Raw genomic sequence first — 22,777 nt, 5'->3', positions numbered from 1 at the left:
CGCTCATCCGTCATGTCCTGAGAACGAGGTACGCGACTCCTATCGGGATCGTCGACACGTCGGGCGACCTCGCCGGATTAGTTTTACTTTTGACGAGATATCTTGTGCATCGGGATTCCGGTGATGCTTTGGGTAATCTCAGAGTTGAGGTTTTCCACTAGGGAATCCGACGAGATCGCGAGCTTCGTGATTGAGGATTTCTATGCGGCTTGTGGTAATTTGTGATGGACTAGTTGGAGCACCCCTGCAGGGTTAAATCTTTTCGGAAAGCCGTGCCCGCGGTATGTGGCAACGTGGAAGCTTTGTTTAACACTGGCTCTAGATAACTTGAAGTTAATTTAATTAAAATAAGCCAACTGTGTGCGTAACCATGACTGTCTCTTTCGTGAGTTCCTTCTCCGATCGAGGACACGGTGGGGTTATGTCTGACGTAGGTAGGTGTTCTGGATCATTCATTTGATCAACCGTAGTTCACGTCCGTTATGCGTTGATCTTCCCCCTCCTACTTCTTGTACTCGTAAGTTTAGCCACCAAATATGTGCTTAGCCGCTGCTGCAACCTCACCACTTAACCATACCTCACCCATTAAACTTTGCTAGTCTTGATACCTTTGGAAATGAGATTGCTGAGTCCCCTGTGGCTCATAGATTACTACAACACCAGTTGCAGGTACATGTAAAGGTTACTTGAGGCGAGCGCGTTGATTGTTCATTTGGAGTTGCTTCTTATTCTTCTTCTTCTTCGATCTAGGATGGGTTCCAGGCCGGCAGCCTGGGATAGCAAGGATGGACGTCGTTCTTCTTTTCTCGTTTGTTTTCGTCCGTAGTCGGACCCTGCTCTTATTCATGGTGATATGTATTGTACTGCTGTGACTCTGATGTAGCTTGTGGCGAGTGTAAGCCAATTCTATATATATATATATATATATCTTCTTTTCAGTACATGTACTTGTAACGATATCCATTCTTGCAACATGACGAGATGCGCTTCTATCCCCGACGAGGCCTTCGTGCCAAATTGAGGATAGGGTCGCATCTTGGGCGTGACAAGTTGGTATCAGAGTAGTACCGACCTAGGAGCCCCCTTGATTGATCGAACTTGGTCGAGTCAAGTCTAGTGAAAAACTATTGAGTCTTAGTTATATATCAGAGAGTAGGATTCTTTTTTCTCCTCTTCTTTGCTTTGGTGAGGAATCTTGACGTAATAATTTAATTCTACTCCTCTTCTCACTCAAAAAAAATTTAGGATCACGCGGATATTTTTGGAATCTATATGATGTCGATGTGACGGAGTTCTGTCTTGGTGCCTCCTATCTGCTTTGAGTTTCACGGGAGTTGAGCTCCAGGGGATTCTCGAGCACACCGTTATCATTTAGATTTCTTAGTATCTGAGAACGAAGGATGTTCGTAATTGCTTCAATACTAGTAGTGGTGAGATAACCCCGATGTCCCCAGTACTGGTGCAGATTGTTCGGGAGTACTGCCATACTTCGTATCCTTGTGATCACGAGGGTCTGTTGTAGATGAAGGTCCGAGATTCTGGTTGTGTGTTGACGGATGTGATACAGGTGACGGGTTAGTATAGGAGTTGTGTGAATATTACTCCTTGTATCCGTGTACCAGATTGCATGACCAGATATTTCAGGAATTCTTAGGTGGGAATTCAAGTAGTTACTTATAGGACAATCTTCCAACAAATGCATGATGTTAGGTTGGGGTTCGACATCTAGTGGATTCGTTTGTTCACGGTCGACTTACAGCGGTACACGTTGTGTCTTAAAGAGTCCTTGTAGCTTGCTACGACTCGGGGACGCTTCGTATGTCGGGTGCACTGCCTTGCACTTGATGGCTACTGTAAAATCGAGCCCATGCGATCGTGTCCACGAAAATATCGGACGAAATCTTTCTCACGAGTTTGTTCTGGCTTGTTTCATAAGCCTCATCCCTTTGTTTTGCTGAATATGGTAATTTAAGTTGCTTCTATGTCAAGTGGTGATTTCAGATCTTTCCAAGAGGTGTTCTCATATTTTTATCTGAGAATGCAAATTCTTTGCTCAATCAGATTATCATGTCAATTCTTCTCAACTGGAGTCATCTTGTCAATTCTTTTCCAACGAGTGTTCTTCTCTTCAAGTGAATTCTATCCTCTCCAGATTCGTAAGATCATTCTCTCATTCTTACCAGAGTTGTCTCATCTGTCTCAAGCTGACTTTGTTTTTCCCCGCCCTCCCGCCCTTTTCTTCAGTGTTTGGATTTCATCCTAGTGCCTTCTTATTCAGTGATGCTTCCGCTATCTCTTCTTCCTTTTGTACCCGGTGACTCGTTGTGAAGATTCTCAGGAGCTTCATGTTCATCTTTATTCATACTTGTCATCCTTACCGGTGAATTCAGTTCAGTTATCCATGGTCATCATATCCTTTTCAACCATTAATTTTTTTCCGACGTTGGAAATTCTTTCAGCCTATCTTGTTATTCATTTCTCTCTAGTCTATCCGGAGTGCTGAAGTTATCTCAGAAATTCTTGTTTTCAATTCTTGCATTTATTTTGAGGTGCTAACCTCATCTAGTCTTCATTGTACCAGTGCAATATCAATCTTTCTAGCAACCTTTTCTAACGATGGTTCTTTTGAGTGGGCCCATAACCCACAGGTTTTTCCCAGGATCTTTCCTGGCTCTTTTAATCTTTTTCCGGAGATCATTAATTCTTTTCAACTATGACGTAAGTATGAATTTCATCAGTCATATTACTTCTCCAAGATCTATCAGAAATTAGTTCTCATATTTGGCTCAACCTTTCATTATTCTTTATTCCGGAGTGTCTCAGTTATTCTTGGTGTTGTTCTCGTCATCATTCTCAACTTGCAATCCGAAGGAGTGTTTTTTCTCATTCTTGGTTCTTTATCTACAAGATCCATCATTTCAGCTTGGTGACGTCATCTTAATTGTTGTCAATCATGAGTAAATCCTTTCTCGCTATCTGGTGCATTTATGAGTTGTTTTCATTCTCGATCCTCCGAAGACCATTATTTGAGAAGATTCTTCGTTCTCAGCTTTCAGCTTTCATCCTCAATTCTTCTCAATTGTTGTCTCTTCGTTCGTCTCTCGATTATCTGGTGCCTTGTTCAAGTTTTATCTCAGGTGGCTCATGATCTCTTCATTCTCATGTGTCTCCATGCTTTCTTGGTATTCCCATTCAATTGTGAATTCTCACTGGTGTCTCCTTCAAGACTTCTTCTAGTGGTGCATATCTATCTCTCTCTTGAAGTTTCTTTCAAGAAGAATAAGGGGTATGCTAAATCTGTTGCTTGTCATCAATTAAACTTGATGAAGGATAAGCATAACATAATTCTTATTCTTGTTCATAGTAATCTGAATTCTTCTTCCGGAGTGGCTCACGTTATCAATTCTTTTTTTTCTCAAGTGTTCTTATCTTTTCTTTTCCGGAGTTCTAAGTTTTATCAAGTATTTCTTTGTGAAGCTTCATCGAAATCTTGGCAAGGTCATAATCTTATTCTTTTCTACCTTCATATCTTTGCTTCATTCATTTTTATACGGAGGTCCTTCATGGTGGTTCATCAAGGTTTCAATCCATTCTCAAGTGTTCTTCAAGATTCTTGTTGGAGAACCTCAAGTATCCTTTCTCTTGCATTTATATGTGCAATTGTTCTTCCTTTATCCTTTGAGGTGGTATTATAGCATTCTTGTTAGTGTAGGAGTTTCGAAGAGTTTTCCTTCCAAGTATGAGATAATTAAACCCACCAATTCTTTGATCATGAGATATTTTCAACCCATGATTTCTTCATTGAGCTATCTTGGTTTTGATTTCACCTAAAGCTTTTCCTATGGATTGTTGCTATCATGGTGCTTGTCATTAATCCAAGTTCTCAATGTATCCTCTTGGTGTAAGTAATTGTCCATATCTTGTTTCTTCCAATCAATCCTTGTTTCTGTAGTGGCTGGTTGTCACTTCATTAGTTTGAAAAGGTTTCCATAAGCCCACTACCATCGTATTCTTTTCGTTGTTGTTTTTCCAACAACTCCGTCCAATTCTTGTTGCAAGGATGCTTGCCAAGTTCATTGGAGTTAGTAGTTGTCATTCTTTTCTTCATTCTCTTCTTCCGTTTGAGCTAGTTCCTATTCTATTGTTCCGGAGGCATTGTGTTGTTGCTCTTTTGGGTCTATTATGTTGTTCTATCAAGATCATGGTGTTCCCTTGTTCTATTCAGTTGTTTGTTATGAATATTGTCTATTTCTTCCATCTTATCGAATTTTTTGTCCCATTTTCCTATCGAAGTGCTGCCGAAATTTTCCGTGAATTCTTGCTTCTTTCTCATATCATTCGTCATCGCTTTGCAACCTTCAGGGATCATTGTTTCACTCGTTGTCAAAGAAGCGACTAAAGTTTTACCTCTTGTTCTTTCTCATCCTCTCCCCCTTTCATTCTTGGATCTCGGGGCGAGATCCTCTTGTAGTGTAGGAGAGTTGTGACAGCCCGATGTCGACGTCCAGAAGATTCCCCTTCTATTCCGTTTTTTTTCGTGTGTCTATTTTATTTTGTCGCATCATCATCGCATCATGCGCATCATCTGCGTTGCATCGGCATCTCCGTTGCTGCCAGTTTTCAAAACTTGCATTCGCTAGTACTTGCCGGTTCTCGTCGTTGTCCGTTCTGTGTCCGACCGCACACGCACGCGCCCGCCGCATCGTCAAAACCCTGTTTAAAAAGTGTGTTGAAAACTTTGTCTGATCAAGGTGAAACTTGGCCTGCGGTCGTAATTAGTTATAGCTAGGCCGCCTGTCGAATTTCGTCGCGATCAGAGTTTGTTTGATACCCGAACCGTTAAAGCTATAGCGACACTATAGCCGGTCCAACGTCAGACGTTTTCGTTGTTTTAAACCCCGATGCCGGGCTGCCCGTTTTCCCTCCCATCTCCGCATAGCCTCTCTACACAATGCACCAACCTGCCCGCAACCTAGTCCGTAAACCTCTCGGAACCCGGACCGGGCGGTCGTGTCCGTTGGATCCGGATCAACCCCGTTTTACCGCAAACTGTCACCGGTTTGTCAACTGGACTCCCTAACCTAGTTATCTCGACCATCCGCTCTAAAACGGAGGGTCGAGATGAACCTAAACCTAGCCCACTAGCTATATATTTGGGCCCTAGTCTAAATCAATCCAAAACCTAAAAACTAGGAGCCTGTCCCAACCGCCGCCGCCACCCCTTTGTCCCATCTCCCACATCGGGATCCCCCGATCCAATAAGTGTGCCACCCCCTGGTCGCCTCCTCGCCCAAAGCTGCCCGCTGGCCCCGCAACCTCTCCTCTGGCACTGAAGCCATCGGAGCAATCAGCCTCGCAGCCAGCAACCAGGCCAGGCCGTCGCGCCTCTTCTTCTCCTCCCCTGTTCCTCTTTGCTTCCTCTCATCTCTCTCCCTTCCTCTCGTTTTTCTGCAGGGAGACCCATAGCGCCTGAAGCTGCAGCTACAACAAGTGACCAACGCTTCCGCAGCTTCGATCTCGGCCAGATCCACCCAGCTCCGTTGGTGCACCACTCGTCGATGACCTGTAGAGAACCCCTTCTTCCTTCCTCCTCCTCTCTCCCTCCCTCTGAATTTCACCCTCTCCTCTCTGTTTCGTTTTTCCTGTCAGGATCGATCGGGAGATAGCATCCCATGGAGCTCCGCCACCGAGCGATTTGGTGCCCCAAGGGCCGGATCCGTTCATCCCCAAGCAGCCTGCGTGGATCTCGTCTTCCCAGGCCCGCTCTGAACCCCGCCGGCCTCCACAACTGCAGCAACTGCTGTTGTTGACTTCCGTCACTGCCATGTTCTTCGCGAGTTCGTGGTGAGAAAGGCAGGCCTCGCCGTTGATCTACTTTAATAACGCAGCGCCCTCACATTAGCATGAGCACGAGTAGTAGCGCAGCGGTAGAAGTCACTGCACCTACTAAGGAGATCCCGGGATCGAGTCCCCACGGGTGCAGACATTTCCTTGCATTTTTGTCTGCATTGCAGCGGCTGGGCTTAGAGTTCATTACATTCAACTCTTGATGGTTCTATTCGCAAGCACATGTGCAGCCGAGCTGGTAGCTGATTTGTGCCATGAACCACGGGGTCTCGGGTTCGAATCCTAGACACCCCATATTTTTTGTCAATTCTTTCCTTTTGCACACGCAGCCACGACTCCGCTAAGTTCTGCCATGCGCGTCGTTTAGTTAAGTTGCACCATGCCTGTTGGGCCCAATAGTAGAAGATTCGGTCCGTGTATTTTTTTGAAGCGTCCTGCGATTTTCCAATTCCAGGGATTTTCAGAAAAATCAACATATTTCAAATGCCCGTAGTTTCTAATCCGTTCTTCAGATTGCGATGAGTTATATATGTAACTTGGCTAGAATTTTGCGTAGAGTAATATTTTTCAACTCTCATGCATAATTAGATCTGTTTAGTGTGTTGTTTACATCGGTTTGCGTGTCGGCGTGTTGAAAATGGTTTAGGTCGTATCTATTTGTCCGTAGCTCCGTTGGAGAAGTGCCATATTTTTTGTCAATTCTTTCCTTTTGCAAACGCAGCCACGACTCCGCTAAGTTCTGCCATGCGCGTCGTTTAGTTAAGTTGTGCCATGCCTGTTGGGCCCAATAGTAGCAGATTCGGTCAGTGTATTTTTTTTAAAAGCGTCCTGCGATTTTCCAATTCCAGGGATTTTTAGAAAAAATCAACATATTTTCAAATGCCCGTAGTTTCTAATCCGTTCTTCAGATTGCGATGAGTTATATATGTAACTTGGCTAGAATTTTGCGTAGAGTAATATTTTTCAACTCTCATGCATAATTAGATCTCTTTAGTGTGTTGTTTGCATCGGTTTGCGTGTCGGCATATCTATTTGTCCGTAGCTCCGTTGGAGAAGTTCCATATATGTAAATGGACCAGAACGATGAGTAAAATCACGTGAACCACTTAGTTTTGCTGTTTAACAAACTTAAAATGTGATTAGAACAAATCTGGACAGAATTAGATTTTAACACGTGGGGTCATTTCGGAGATGCTATATGTCGTTTCCGGCCTCATTTAAAATGCCTAGATAGGTAGTTTAATTGCGCTTCACCTCTTGCCATGTTTAACCACATTTAATATGGCCGTGTATTTAATCGGGATATAACTAAATAAAAAAACGTGGAGTTTCGTCAATATGCAACTCGTTGCATATTGAACTTCACTTAATGCGTAGTGTTTGATTGTGTGAATTGTCATGTTGTGACTTGCATGTATCCAGCTGCTCATGCATCATTTGTGTTGTGCATCGTGTGGTGAATTCCGTGTGTTGATTTGTGTTTCCGGTTTGCTTCGTCTCGATAGAGTTCCGCAGCGTGCCGGATTGTGAGGACCCGTTCGACTACGTCAGTTCGTCTGCTTCACGGAGTCATACTTCTTCCAAGCGGGATCTCAGGCAAGATGACCATTTCCCCAGATACCATTACTATCATTGCCATGCTAGTTTTACTGCTTCTATCGTTATGTCTCGTTGCCTACCACATGTTAAATATCAGACTCACAACAATGCCATGAAAACCTTCAACCTGTTCAACCTAGCAAACCACTGATTGGCTATGTTACTGCTTGCTTAACCCTGTGTTAGCGTTGCTAGTTGCAGGTGCAGTTGCTTCCATGTGAAAACATGGGTTCCTTGTTATATCACCATATTTAAATGCTATTTAATTTAATGCACCTATATACTTGGTAAAAGGTGGAAGGCTCGGCCTTTTCTAGCCTGGTGTTTTGTTCCACCTTTGCCCCCTTAGTTTCGGCTACCGGTGTTATGTTCCATAATTGAGTGCTCCTAACACGATCGGGGTTGTTATGGGGACCCCCTTGATAATTCGTTTTAGATTAAAGCTGGTCTCGCAAGGCCCAACATTGGTACTACATTTGCCTAATCACCTAATAAAAATTGCATAGGGACTTTCCGAACCCGAGGATAATTTAATCAACCCCCGGGCCAGTGCTCCTCATGAGTGTTGGTCCAAAACTGAGCAGCTTATTAACGCTACCCGGGGCAACTCGGCGTTTGGCGTGGTAACCATGGCTCATCCGTCGTGTCGTGAGAACGAGGTACGCGACTCCTATCGGGATCGTCCACACGTCGCGCGACCTTGCTGGATTAGTTTTACCTTTGACGAGATATCTTGTGCATCGGGATTCTGGTGATGCTTTGGGTAATCTCAGAGTTGAGGTTTTCCACTAGGGAATCCGACGAGATCGCGAGCTTCGTGATTGAGGATTTCTATGCGGCTTGTGGTAATTTGTGATGGACTAGTTGGAGCACCCCTGCAGGGTTAAATCTTTTCGGAAAGCCGTACCCGCGGTTATGTGGCAACGTGGAAGCTTTGTTTAACACTGGTTCTAGATAACTTGAAGTTAATTTAATTAAAATAAGCCAACTGTGTGCGTAACCATGACTGTCTCTTTCTTGAGTTCCTTCTCCGATCGAGGACACGGTGGGGTTATGTCTGACGTAGGTAGGTGTTCAGGATCATTCATTTGATCAACCGTAGTTCACATCCGTTATGCGTAGATCTTCCCCCTCCTACTTCTTGTACTCGTAAGTTTAGCCACCAAATATGTGCTTAGCCGCTGCTGCAACCTCACCACTTAACCATACCTCACCCATTAAACTTTGCTAGTCTTGATACCTTTGGAAATGAGATTTCTGAGTCCCCTGTGGCTCACAGATTACTACAACACCAGTTGCAGGTACAGGTAAAGGTTACTTGACGCAAGCGCGTTGATTGTACATTTGGAGTTGCTTCTTCTTCTTCTTCTTCTTCATCGATCTAGGATGGGTTCCAGGCCGGCAGCCTGGGATAGCAAGGATGGACGTCGTTCTTCTTTTCTCGTTTGTTTTCGTCCGTAGTCGGACCCTGCTCTTATTCATGGTGATATGTATTGTACTGCTGTGACTCTGATGTAGCTTGTGGCGAGTGTAAGCCAATTCTATATATATATATATATATCTCTTCTTTTCAGTACATGTACTTGTAACGATATCCATTCTTGCAACACGACGAGATGCGCTTCTATCCCTGACGAGGCCTTCGTGCCAAATTGAGGATAGGGTCGCATCTTGGGCGTGACAAAGCAGCAAATGATTCACACAATGAAGCTACTATTTCAGAGTCAAGTCCATACTTAGCGCTAAAGTCACAAAAAGTATTTGTTTCAACAAAGGATTTAATGCAATCAAACATGAAATTCATACCAGACTCCTTACCTTCTTCAAGCTCCCAATCTTCAGAGTTGCGTTTATTTCTCTCCAATAAATTCCATCTGAAGTCAATATCTCTCTTCATAAAAGAACCGCTACAAGAAGTGTCAAGCATGGTGCGATCATCATGAGAAAGCCGAGCATAGAAGTTCTGAATGATAATTTCTCTCGAGAGCTCATGATTGGGGCATGAATATAGCATTTATTTAAGCCTCCCCCAAGCTTGAGCGATGCTTTCTCTGTCACGAGGCCAAAAATTGTAAATATAATTCCGATCACGATGTACTAAATGCATAGGATAAAACTTTTTGTTGAAATTCCAATTTCAACCGATTGTAGTCCCATGATCCAGTATCATCACATAGCCTATACCATGTCAACGCCTTATCCTTCAAAGATAAAGGAAAGACCTTTGATAACCCACAAGTATAGGGGATTAATTGTAGCCTTTCTCGATAAGTAAGAGTGTCGAACCCAACGAGGAGCTAAAGGTAGGACAAATATTCCCTCAAGTTCTATCGACCACCGATACAACTCTACGCACACTTTACGTTCGCTTTACCTAGAACAAGTATGAAACTAGAAGTACTTTGTAGGAGTGATAAGATAGGCTTGCAAGAAAGTAAGGAACATGTAAATAAAACGAGGGGCTGGTTAGATAAAGAAACAACTATGAGTGTCTAACGAATCTGGAAAAGTGGTGGTAGGAGTTGCGGAATTGTCCCTAAGCAATTGACTACGTTACTAGATCGATAGCAAGTATCATGTGGGAGTGGCCTCTGCTAGCATGTCATCCCTTACTTGGAATTCTATGCACTTATGATTGGAAATATTAGCAAGCGTCCGTAACTACTAACGTTCATTAAGGTAAAACCCAACCATAGCAATAAGATATATTGGTCCCCCTTCAATCCCATATGCATCAATTTCAATGCTAGGTTTGAAGCTTCTCTCACTCTAGCCTGCCAATACATAGTCCTATCAACATACAACTAACCCTATGGTGTGATCCACGCGCGTGATCATATGATGGGCACCAAAGGACAGCAACATAACCACAAGCAAATTAAACCAATCATAGCAATTCATCAATCACCGATAGGACAACGATAATCTACTCAGACATCAAAGGATAGCAACACATCATTGGATAATAATATGTAGCATAAAGCACCATGTTCAAGTAGAGGGTACAACGGGTTGCGGGAGAGTGAACCGCTAAATATAGATGGGGGAAGATGATGGAGATGTTGGTGAAGATGACGGAGGTGTTGGTGTAGATCGCCGTCACACGGTGATGTCCCGGGCAACGTTCCGGCGCCGCCGGGAGAGAGGGGGAGAGAGCCCCCCTCCTTTTTATTCTTCCTTGACCTCCTCCCTAGATGGGAGAAGGGTTTCCCCTCTGGTCCATGGTCTCCATGGAGGCGGAGGGGCGGGAGCCCCTCCGAGATTGGATTTGTCTCTCTGTGTCCTTCTGTTTCTGCGCTCCTAGATTCTGCGTTTCACCGTTTCTTAAATTCCCGGAGATCCGTAACTCCGATTGGGCTGAAATTTTAACATGATTTTCTTCCGGATATTATCTTTCTTGCAGCGAAAGAACGGCACCAACCGCCTTAAGGTGTGGCCACAAGCCTGCCAGCCGCCGCCGTACCTCCTGGTGGCGGCTACACGGCTTGTGTGCCCTCCGTGCATCGCCTCGCGTTGATTCTTCTTCCCAAAAATCATAAATATTCCAAAAAAAATCCCCGTAAATTTTTATTGCGTTTGGACTTCGTTTGGTATGGATATTCTGCGAAACAAAAAACATGCAACAAACAGGAACTCGCACTGGGCACTGGATCAATATGTTAGTCCCAAAAATAGTATAAAAAGTTGCCAAAAGAATATGAAAGTTGTAGAATATTGGCATGTAACAATCAAAAATTATAGATATGACGGAGACGTATCAACCTTCTTCTTGACCTCATCCTCGAGCAAACCTGCAAGCTTAAATAAACCACAAACTTCATCTACATAGATTAGATGCAAGTCTGGATGTGATGTTCCATCTCCTGTAAAAGGATTAGCCAACAGCTTCTCAAGCATACCCGAAGGAAATTCGAAGCAAATATTTTCAGTAGGTGCAGCAGGTTGAGGAGAAACTCTTTGTGCTTCCGTTTGAGGTGAAGATACCCTGAACAAGCCCCTCAAAGGATTAGTATCCATAGTGAAAAGTGACAATAAATTTCAGCATACTATATGAATGTTTCCTTACCAAGTTCCACTTACCAAAGGCGCTTCACTCCCCGGCAACAGCGCCAGAAAAGAGTCTTGATGACCCACAAGTAAAGGGGATCAATAGTAGTCCTTTCGATAAGTAAGAGTGTCGAACCCAACGAGGAGCAGAAGGATCTGACAAGTGGTTTTCAGCAAGGTAAAATCTGCAGGCACTGAAATTATCGGTAACAAGTGGTTGTGTGGTGAGATGATTCGTAGCAAGCAACAAGTAACAAAAGTAGCAACGGTGCAGCAAAGTGGCCCAATCCCTTTTGTAGCAAGGGACAAGCCTGGACAAAGTCTTATAGGAGGAAAAACGCTCCCGAGGACACACGGGAATTTCTATCATGCTAGTTTTCATCATGTTCATATGATTCGCGTACGTTACTTTGATAGTTTGATATGTGGGTGGACCGGCGCTTGGTTACTGCCCTTACTTGGACAAGCATCCCACTTATGATTAACCCCTCTCGCAAGCATCCGCAACTACGAAAGAAGAATTAAGACAAAGTCTAACCATAGCATTAAACTAGTGGATCCAAATCAGCCCCTTACGAAGCAACGCATAAACTAGGGTTTAAGCTTCTGTCACTCTAGCAACCCATCATCTACTTACTACTTCCCAATGCCTTCCTCTAGGACCAAATAATGGTGAAGTGTTATGTAGTCGACGTTCACATAACACCACTAGAGGAAAGACAACATACAACACATCAAAATACCGAACGAATACCAAATTCACATGACTACTATTAGCATGACTTATCCCATGTCCTCAGGAACAAAAGTAACTACTCACAAAGCATAATCATATTCATGACCAGAGAGGTAATGAGTAGCATCAAGGATCTGAACGTAAACTCTTCCACCAAGTAATCCAACTAGCATCAACTATAAAGAGTAATCAACACTACTAGCAACCGTACACGTACCAATCGGAGTCGTGAGACGGAGATTAGTTACAAGTGATGAACTAGGGTTTGGAGATGAGATGGTGCTGATGAAGATGTTGATGGTGATGAGTCCCCTCCGATGAGAGGAGTGTTGGTGATGACGATGGCGACGATTTCCCCCTCCGGGAGGGAAGTTTCCCCGGCAGCATCGTCCTGCCGGAGCTCTAGATTGGTTATGCTCAAGTTCTGCCTCGTGGCGATGGCGAATCCACGAAAAAGCTCCTCCCTGATTTTTTTTCCAGACGAAACCCTTTATATAGCAGAAGAGGGGGCCAGTGGGCCAGCAGGCTTCCCGCAAGCCCCCTAGGCGCGGCCAGGGGGGTGGCCGCGCCTAGCAGGCTTGTGGCAACCTGCTGGCGCCCCTCTGGCGCTTCTTCGGCCCAGTATTTTTTATAAATCCGGAAAAAAATCCTCGTTGATTTTTACGGCATTTGGAGTTGCGCGGAATAGGTATCTCAAACTTGCTCCACTTTCAGGCCAAAATTCCAGCTACCGGCATTCTCCCTCTTCATGTAAACCTTGCAAAATAAGAGAGAAAGGGCATAAGTATTGTACCGTGAAGTGAAATAACAGCCCAAGAAGCGTTAAATATCAACATGAAAACATGATGCAAAATGGACGTATCGGTAAGAAGCTTTCTTTCTAGATACCCATAGCAGCCACGTAAAACATGCAACAACAAATTAGAGGACGCCTAACTTGTTTTTGCAGGGTATGGTGTGATATGATATGGCCAAAGACATGATGATATATATTTGATTTATGATATGATCATGTTGTAATAGTTAATATCGACTTGCATGTTGATGCTTTGGTAACCGACAGGAGCCATAGGATTGTCTTTAATTATTGTATGACCTACGTGTTAATCATTAAGTGATATGTAATGCTTTACTTCATCGCTAAACGTTAGCAATAGTAGTACAAGCATGGTTGGCGCGACAACCTTGATGGAAAAACGATGATGAAAATCATGATGATGGAGATCATGGTGTTGCACCGATGACGATGGAGATCATGCCGATACTTTGGAGATGGAGATCAAAAGGACAAGATCATGGACATATCATGTCACTTATGATTTGCATGTGATGTTATTACTTTTATGCACCTTGTTTTTCTTAGGATGACGGTAGCATTGTAAGGTGATCCCTCACTAAAATTTAAAGATAAAATTGTGTTCTCCCCGAATATGCACCATTGCGAAAGTTCATCGTTTCGAGACACCACGTGATGATCGGGTGTGATAGACTTTACATTCACATACAACGGGTGCAAGACAGTTTTGCACATGTGGAACACTTGGGTTAAACTTGACGAGCCTAGCATGTACATACATGGCCTCGGAACACAAGAGACCTAAAGGTCGAACATGAGTCATATAGTAGATATGATCAACATGAAGATGTTCACTATTGAAACCACCTCATCTCACGTGACGATCGGACTTGGGTTGGTAGATTTGGGTCATGTATCACTCGAATTACTACAGGGATGTCAATTTGAGTGGGATTTTTTTAGTAATATGATTAACTAAACTCATTTTCTTGAACAATAATCTAAGAAATGTTTGCAAATTTATGTTTTAGATCAATGGCTCGCGCAGTAGCACGCGTGAATTTTAATGCATTCCTAGAGAAAGCCAAGTTGAAAGATGATGGGAGTAATTTTAGATAGGGCCCGAAATCTGAGGATTGTCCACATGGTTTCCCAAAAGGCTTATGTCCTTGATGCACCGCTTGGTGATGCACCTATCCTCCCGGCGACTGAAGACGTTATGAATGTCTGGCAGGCGTGTTCTGGTCACTACTCAATAGTTCAGTGTGCAATCGTGTATGGCTTAGAACCGGCACTTCAAAGATGTTTTGAATTGTGTATAGTTCAAATGTTTGGGTATTCCAACCATGTGGCTGAGTCGGGAATTGTTCTCCCGCCAGAGGCAATCACTCACAGAGTTCTTCAATCACTTCCACCTGGCTACAAAGGCTTTGTGTTGAACTATAACATGCAAGGGATGAACAAATCAGTCGCTGAGCTGTTTGCGATGTTGAAAGTCACTGAGTGAGAAATTCAGAAGGAACATCAAGTGTTGATGGTCAATAAAACCACTAGTTTCAAGAAAAATGGCAAGGGCAAGATGGGTAACTCCAAGAAGAGTGGAAAAGAAGTTGCCCCTCCCGTGAAGAAACCCAAGCCTGGACCCAGGCCAGAAACCGAGTGCTTTCATTGCAAGGGGACTGGTCACTAGAAGAGGAACTGCCCCAAGTATCCGGCCCACAAGAAGGCGGCCAACACCAAACAAGGTATATATGATATACATGTTAATGATGTGTACCTCACCAACTCTCATTGTAGTGCGTGGGTATTTGATACTGGTTCTGTTTCTCACATTTGCAACTCAAAGTAGGAAATATGGAATAGATGGAGGTTGGTGAAGGACGAAGTGACAATGCGCATGGGAAATGGTTCCAAGGTTGATGCAATCGCCGTCGACACACTCGCTCTTCAATTTCCATCGGGATTAGTGATGAACCTGAATAATTCTTATTTAGTGCCTGCGTTGAGCATGAACATTATATTTGTATCTTGTTTATTGCAAGACAGTTACTCACTTAAATCATAGAATAATGGTTGTTCTATTTATATGAGTAATATCTTTTATGGTCATGCACCTAATGTGAGGGGTTTATTCTTACTAAATATCGATAGTGATAGCACACATGTTCATAACATTGATGCCAAAATATGTAAAGTTAATAATGATAGTACCACTTTCTTGTGGCACTACCGCTTAGGTCATATTGGTGTAAAACGCATGAAGAAGCTCCATGCTGATGGACTTTTGGAGTTACTTGATTTTGAATCACTTGACACATGTGAACCATGCCTCATGGGCAAGATGACCAAGACCCCGTTTTCAGGAATAATGGAGCGGGCAAGTGACTTGTTGGAAATCATACATACTAATGTTTGCGGTCCGATGAGCATTGAGGTGCGCCGTGGATATCGTTATTTTCTTACTATCACTCATGACTTCAGTAGATATGGATATATTTACTTAATGAAACATAAGTATGAAACGTTTGAAAAATTCAAGCAATTTCAGAGTGAAGTTGATAATCATCATAACAAGAAGATTAAATTCCTACAATCTGATCGAGGAGTAGAATATCTGATTTATGAGTTTGGCACTCACTTAAAACAATGTGAACTTGTTTCACGGTTGACAACGCCTGGAACACCAAGCGTGATGGTGTGTCCGAACGTCGTAATCATACCTTATTGGATATGGTGCATTCTATGATGTCTCTTGCTGATTTGTCGTTATCATTTTGGGGTTATGCATTAGAGACAACTGCATTCACTTTAAATAGGGCACCATCAAAATCTGTTGAGACGATGCCATATGAACTTTTGTTTGGCAAGAAACCAAAGTTCTCATTTCTTAAAGTCTGGGATGCAATGCTTCTGTCAAAAACTTCAACCAGAAAAGCTGGAACCCAAAGCGGAGAAATGCATCTTCATTGGATACCCAAAAGAGACAGTTGGGTACACCTTCTATCTCATATTTGTAGGCAAAGTGTTTGTCGCTAAGAACGGAACATTTTTTGAGAAAGAGTTTATATCGAAAGACATGAGTGGGAGGAAGATAGAACTTGATGAGTTTGTTGAACCTTTACTTCAACCACAGAGTAGAGCAGCGCAGAAAGATGTTTTTGTGGAGCCTACATCAATTGAAGAGGAAGCTCATGATGATGATCATGGAGCTTCGGATCAAGTTGCTATTGGACCTCGTAGGTCGACAAGGGGACGCACTACTCCTCAGTGGTACGGTAACCTTGTCTTAACAGTCATGTTGTTGGACAACAATGAACCTACGGGCTATGGAGAAGTGATGGTAGGCCTGGATTCCAACAAATGGTTAGATGCCATGAAATCCGAGATAGGATCCATGTATGAAAACAAAATATGGACTTTGGAAGTATTACCTGAAGGGCGAAAGGACATTCGGAATAAATGGATCTTTAAGAAGAAGACGGACGCAGATAGTAATGCCACCGTCTATAAAGTTGTACTTATGGAAAATGGTTTTTCACAAGTTCAAGGAGTTGACTACGGTGAGGCTTCCTCACCCATAGCGATGCTTAAGTCCGTCAGAATTATGTTAGCAACAGTTGCATATTTTGATTATGAAATTTGGCAGATGGATGTCAAAACAACATTCCTTAAGGGTTTCCTTAAGGAAGAGTTGTATATGATGCAACCGTAAGGTTTTGTTGATCCAGAGAATGCTGACAAGGTGTGCAAGCTCCAACGATCTATTTATGGGCTTGTACAAGCATCTCGGAGTTGGAATCAACGCTCTGATGAGGTGATCAAGGCATTTGGGTTTATACAAGTTTAAGGAGAAGCTTGTATTTACAAGAAAGTGAGTGGGAGCTCTATAGTGTTTCTAATATAATATGTGGATGATATATTGCTGATTGGAAACAATATAGAATTTTTGGGGAGCATAAAATAATATTTGAATAAGAGTTTTTCAATGAAGGGCCTAGGAGAAGCTACTTTCATATTAGGCATCAAGATCTATAAAGATAGATCAAGACACTTAATAGGACTTTCACACAGCACATACCTTGACAAAGTTTTGAAGAAGTTCAAAATGGATTAGCTCAAGAAAGGGTTCTTGCCCGTATTGCAAGGTGTGAAGTTGAGTAAGACTCAATGCCCAATGACTGCAAAAGATAGAGAAAAGATGAGTGTCGTCCCCTATGCTTCAGCCATAGGCTATATCATGTATGCAATGATGTGCAGAAGACCTGATGTTAGCCTTGCCATAAGTATGGCGGGAAGGTTTCAAAGTGATCCAGGAATGGAACAATAGATAGCGGTCAAAAATATTCTAAAGTACCTCAAAAGGACTAAGGAAATCTTTCTCATGTATGGAGGTGATCAAGAGCTCGTCGTAAAGGGTTACGTTGATGGAAGCTTTGACACTGATCTTGATGACTCTAAGTCTCAAACCAGATACGTATTTATTCTCAATGGGGGAGCGATAAGCTGGTGCAGTTCCAAGCAAAGAGTGGTAGCTGATTCTACATGCGAAGCGGAGTACATAGCTGCCTCAGAGGCGGCTAAACAAGGTATATCGGTGAAGGGGTTCATGACAGATCTTGGAGTTGTGCCCAGTGCACTAGATCCAATGACTCTGTTCTGTGACAACACTGGTGCCATTGCTCTAGCCAAGGAACCAAGGTTCCACAAGAGGACCAGACACATAAAGTGATGCTTCAATTCCATCCGCGATTACATCAAGGAAGAGGACATAAATATTTGCAAAGTGCACATGGATCTGAATGTTGCGGACCCATTGACTAAGCCTCTTCCATGAGCGAAGCATTTTCAACACCAAAACTGTATGGGTGTTAGATTCATTACAATGTAAATCGCATGGTGATGTGAGCTAGATTATTGACTCCAGTGCAAGTGGGAGACTATTAGAAATATGCCCTAGAGGCAATAATAAAGTGGTTATTATTATATTTCCTTGTTCATGATAATACTTTATTATCCATGCTAGAATTATATTGATTGAAAACTCAAACACATGTGTGGATACATAGAAAACACACCGTCCCTAGTGAGCCTCTAATGGACTAGCTCGTTGATCAAAGATGGTCAAGGTTTTTCCTGGCCATAGACATGAGTTGTCATTTGATAACAGGATCACATCATTAGGAGAATGATGTGATGCACAAGACCCAAACTATGAATGTAGAATATGATTGTGTTAGTTTATTGCTATTGTTTTCTGCATGTCAAGTATCTATTCCTATGACCATGAGATCGTGCAACTCACTGACACCGGAGGAGTACCTTGTGTGTATCAAACGTCGCAACGTAATTGGGTGGCTATAAGGTGCTCTACATGTATCTCCGAGGGTGTCTGTTGAGTTGGCATGGATCAAGACTAGGATTCGCCACTCCCTGTGAAGGAGAGGTATCTCAGGGCCCACTCGGTAATACAACATCACAAAAAGCTTGCAAGCAATGTGACTATAGAGTTAGTCACATGATCTTGTATTATGTAATGAGTAAAGTGACTTGCCGGTAACGAGATTGAACTAGGTATGGAGATGCAGACGATCAAATCTTGGGCAAGTAACATACCGATGGACAAAGGGAATTGTATATAGTTGAATCCTTGACATCGAGGTTCCACTGATATATATCTTCGTAGAATATGTAGGGACCAGTATGAGCATCTGATACGTCCATTTTGCATCATGTTTTCATGTTGATATTTATCGCTTCTTTGGCTATTATTTCACTTCACGGTACAATTCGTATGCCTTTTTTCTCTTATTTTGCAAGGTTTACATGAAGAGGGAGAATACCGGCAACTGGAATTCTGGCCTGAAAGTGGAGCAAAGTTGAGATACCTATTCTACGCAACTCCAAAAGCCGTGAAAATCAACGGAGATTTTTTTCCCCAATTTATCAAAAATACTGGACCGAAGAAGTGCCAGAGGGGCACCAGGGGGTGCCCACAAGCCTGCACGGCGCGACCACCACCCCCCCCCCACCCAGGCCGCGCCATGGGGGGTTGTGGGCAGCCCACTGGCCCACTTGCTCCCCTCTTTTGCTATATGGAGGGTTTCGTCCAGCAAAAAATCAAGAAGGAGCTTTTTCGTGGTTTCACCGCCGCCACGAGGCGGAACTTGAGCAGAACCAATCTAGAGCTTCAACGGGACGATCCTGCCGGGGAAATTTCCCTCCCGGAGGGGGAAATCATCACCATCGTCATCACCAACACTCCTATCATCGGAGGGTACTCGTCACCATCAACATCTCCATCAGCACCATCTCATCTCCAAACCCTAGTTCATCACTTGTAACCACTCTCCGTGTCGCGACTCCGATTGGTACTTGTAAGGTTGCTAGTAGTGTTGATTACTCTTTGTAGTTGATGCTAGTTGGATTATTTGGTGGAAGAGTTTATGTTTAGATCCTTGATGCTACTCATTACCTCTCTGATCATGAATATGATTATGCTTTGTGAGTACTTACTTTTGTTCCTGAGGACATGGGATAAGTCATGCTACCAGTAGTCATGTGAATTTGGTATTCATTCGGTATTTTGATATGTTGTATGTTGTTTTTCCTCTAGTGGTGTTATGTGAACGTCGACTACATAACACTTCACCATTATTTGGGCCTATAGGAAGGCATTGGGAAGTAGTAAGTAGATGATGGGTTGCTAGAGTGACAGAAGCTTAAACCCTAGTTTATGTGTTGCTTCGTAAGGGGTTGATTTGGATCCACTAGTTCAATGCTATGGTTAGAATTTGTCTTAATTCTTCTTTCGTAGTTGCGGATGCTTGCGAGAGGGGTTAATCATAAGTGGGATGCTTGTCCAAGTAAGGGCAGTACCCAAGCACCGGTCCACCCACATATCAAACTATCAAAGTAACGAATGCGGATCATATGAACATGATGAAACTAGCATGACAGAAATTCCCGTGTGTCCTCGGGAGCGTTTTTCCTCCTATAAGACTTTGTCCAGGCTTGTCCCTTGCTACAAAAGGGATTTGGCCACATTGCTGCACCGTTGCTACTTTTTTTACTTGTTGCTTGCTACGAATCATCTCACCACACAATCACTTGTTACCGACAATTTCAGTGCTTGCAGATATTTCCTTGCTGAAAACCACTTGTCAGATCCTTCTGCTCCTCGTTGGGTTCGACACTCTTACTTATCGAAAGGACTACGATTGATCCCCTATACTTGTGGGTCATCAAGACTCTTTTCTGGCGTCGTTTCCGGGGAGTGAAGCGCCTTTGGTAAGTGGAACTTGGTAAGGAAACATTCATATAGTGTGCTGAAATTTATTGTCACTTGTCACTATGGATACTAATCCTTTGAGGGGCTTGTTCGGGGTATCTTCACCTCGAATGGAAGCACAAATAGTTGGTCCTCAACCTTCTGCACCTACTGAAAATATTTGCTTTGAATTTCCTTCGGGTATGCTTGAGAAACTGTTGGCTAATCCTTTTACAGGAGATGGAGCATCACACCCAGACTTGCATCTGATCTATGTAGATGAAGTTTGTGGTTTATTTAAGCTTGCACGTGTGCCCGAGGATGAGGTCAAGAAGAAGGTCTTTCCTTTATCTTTGAAGGATAAGACATTGACATGGTATAGGCTATGTGATGATACTGGATCATGGGACTACAATCGGTTGAAATTGGAATTTCATCAAAAAGTTTTATCCTATGCATTTAGTACATCGTGATCGGAATTATATTTACAATTTTTGGCCTCGTGACAGAGAAAGCATCGCTCAATCTTGGGGGAGGCTTAAATAAATGCTATATTCATGCCCCAATCATGAGCTGTCGAGAGAAATTATGATCCAGAACTTCTATGCTCGGCTTTCTCATGATGATAGCACCATGCTTGACACTTCTTGTACCGGTTCTTTTATGAAGAGAGATATTGACTTCAAATGGAATTTATTGGAGAGAATTAAACGCAACTCTGAAGATTGGGAGCTTGAAGAAGGTAATGAGTTAGGTATGAATTTCACGTTTGATTGCGTTAAATCCTTTGTTGAGACAAATACCTGTAGTGATTTTAGCGCTAAGTATGGACTTGACTCTGAGATAGTAGCTTCATTGTGTGAATCCTTTGCTGCTCATATTGATCTCCCCAAAGAGAAGTGGTTTAAATATCATCCTCCTTTAGAAGTCAATGTAGTTAAACCCACTCCAGTTGAAGAGAAAGTCATTGCCTATAGTGATCCTATTGTTCCCAGTGCTTACATTGAGAAACCACCTTTCCCTGTTAGGATAAAGGATCATTCTAAAGCTTCAACGGTGATACGTAGAGGCTATATTAGAACACCTACACCCCCTGAGCACATTAGAGTTGAACCTAGCATTGCTATTATCAAAGATCTTATGACTGAAGAAGTTGAGGGACATAATATTCACTTTTGTGAAGATGCTGCTAGAATTGCTAAACCTCACGCTAGAGACAAACATAGGCATGTTGTTGCATGCATGTGGTTTCTGTTAAGATACGAGATCATTGTTATCATGGCTTATGTGACGTGGGTGCTAGTGTTAGTGCAATACCTCAATCCTTATATGATGAAATCAAAGATGAGATTGCACCTGTTGAGATAGAGCCTATTGATGTCACTATTCAGCTTGCCAATAGAGATACTATGTGCCCTCTGGGAATTGTTAGGGATGTTGAAGTCTTGTGTGGTAAAACGAAGTATCCTGCTGATTTCCTCGTTCTTGCTACCACACAAGATAGCTTTTGTCCCATCATATTTGGTAGACCTTTTCTCAATACTGTCAATGCTCATATTGATTGTGAGAAGCAAACTATCACTGTTGGCTTTGAAGGTGTGTCACATGAGTTCAATTTCTCTAAGTTTGGTAGACAACCTCGTGAAAAGGACTTGCCTAGTAGGGATGAAACTATTGCCTTAGCCTCTATTGCCGTGCCTCCTACTGATCCCTTAGAGCAATACTTGCTTGAGCATGAAAATGATATGCATATGGATGAAAGGGATGAGATAGATAGAGTTGCCTTAGAACAATATCCTATCCTTAAGAATAATCTGCCTGTTGAACTGCTTGGGGATCCACCCCCACCAAAGGGTGATCCTGTGTTCGAGCTTAAACAGTTGCCTGATACTCTTAAGTATTCCTATCTTGATGAAAAGGAGATATATCCTGTCATTATTAGTGCTAGCCTCTCAGAGCATGAAGAAAAGAAATTACTAAAAATTCTGAGAAAGCATCGTGCTGCTATTGGATATACTCTTGATGATCTTAAAGGGCATTAGTCCTACCCTATGCCAGCACAAGATTACAACTGATCCTGACTTCAAACCAGTTGTTGATCATCAAAGGAGATTAAATCCTAAGATGAAAGAAGTAGTGAGAAAAGAAACACTAAAGCTCCTGGAAGCAGGTATCATTTATCCTGTTGCTCATAGCGATTGGGTGAGTCCGGTTCATTGCGTCCCTAAGAAGGGAGGTATTACCGTTGTCCCTAATGATAAGGATGAATTGATCCCACAGAGGATTATCACTGGCTATAGGATGGTGATCAATTTTAGGAAATTGAATAAAGCCACTAGGAAAGATCATTACCCTTTGCCTTTTATCGACCAAATGCTAGAAAGACTGTCCAAACACACACACTTCTGCTTTCTAGACGGTTATTCTGGTTTCTCCCAAATACCAGTTGCACAATCTGATCAGGAGAAAACCACTTTCACCTGCC

This window comes from Hordeum vulgare, chromosome 3H (assembly GCF_904849725.1).
Source record: "Hordeum vulgare subsp. vulgare chromosome 3H, MorexV3_pseudomolecules_assembly, whole genome shotgun sequence".
NCBI classification, from domain to species: Eukaryota; Viridiplantae; Streptophyta; class Magnoliopsida; order Poales; family Poaceae; genus Hordeum; species Hordeum vulgare.
This window is presented reverse-complemented; position numbering follows the sequence as displayed.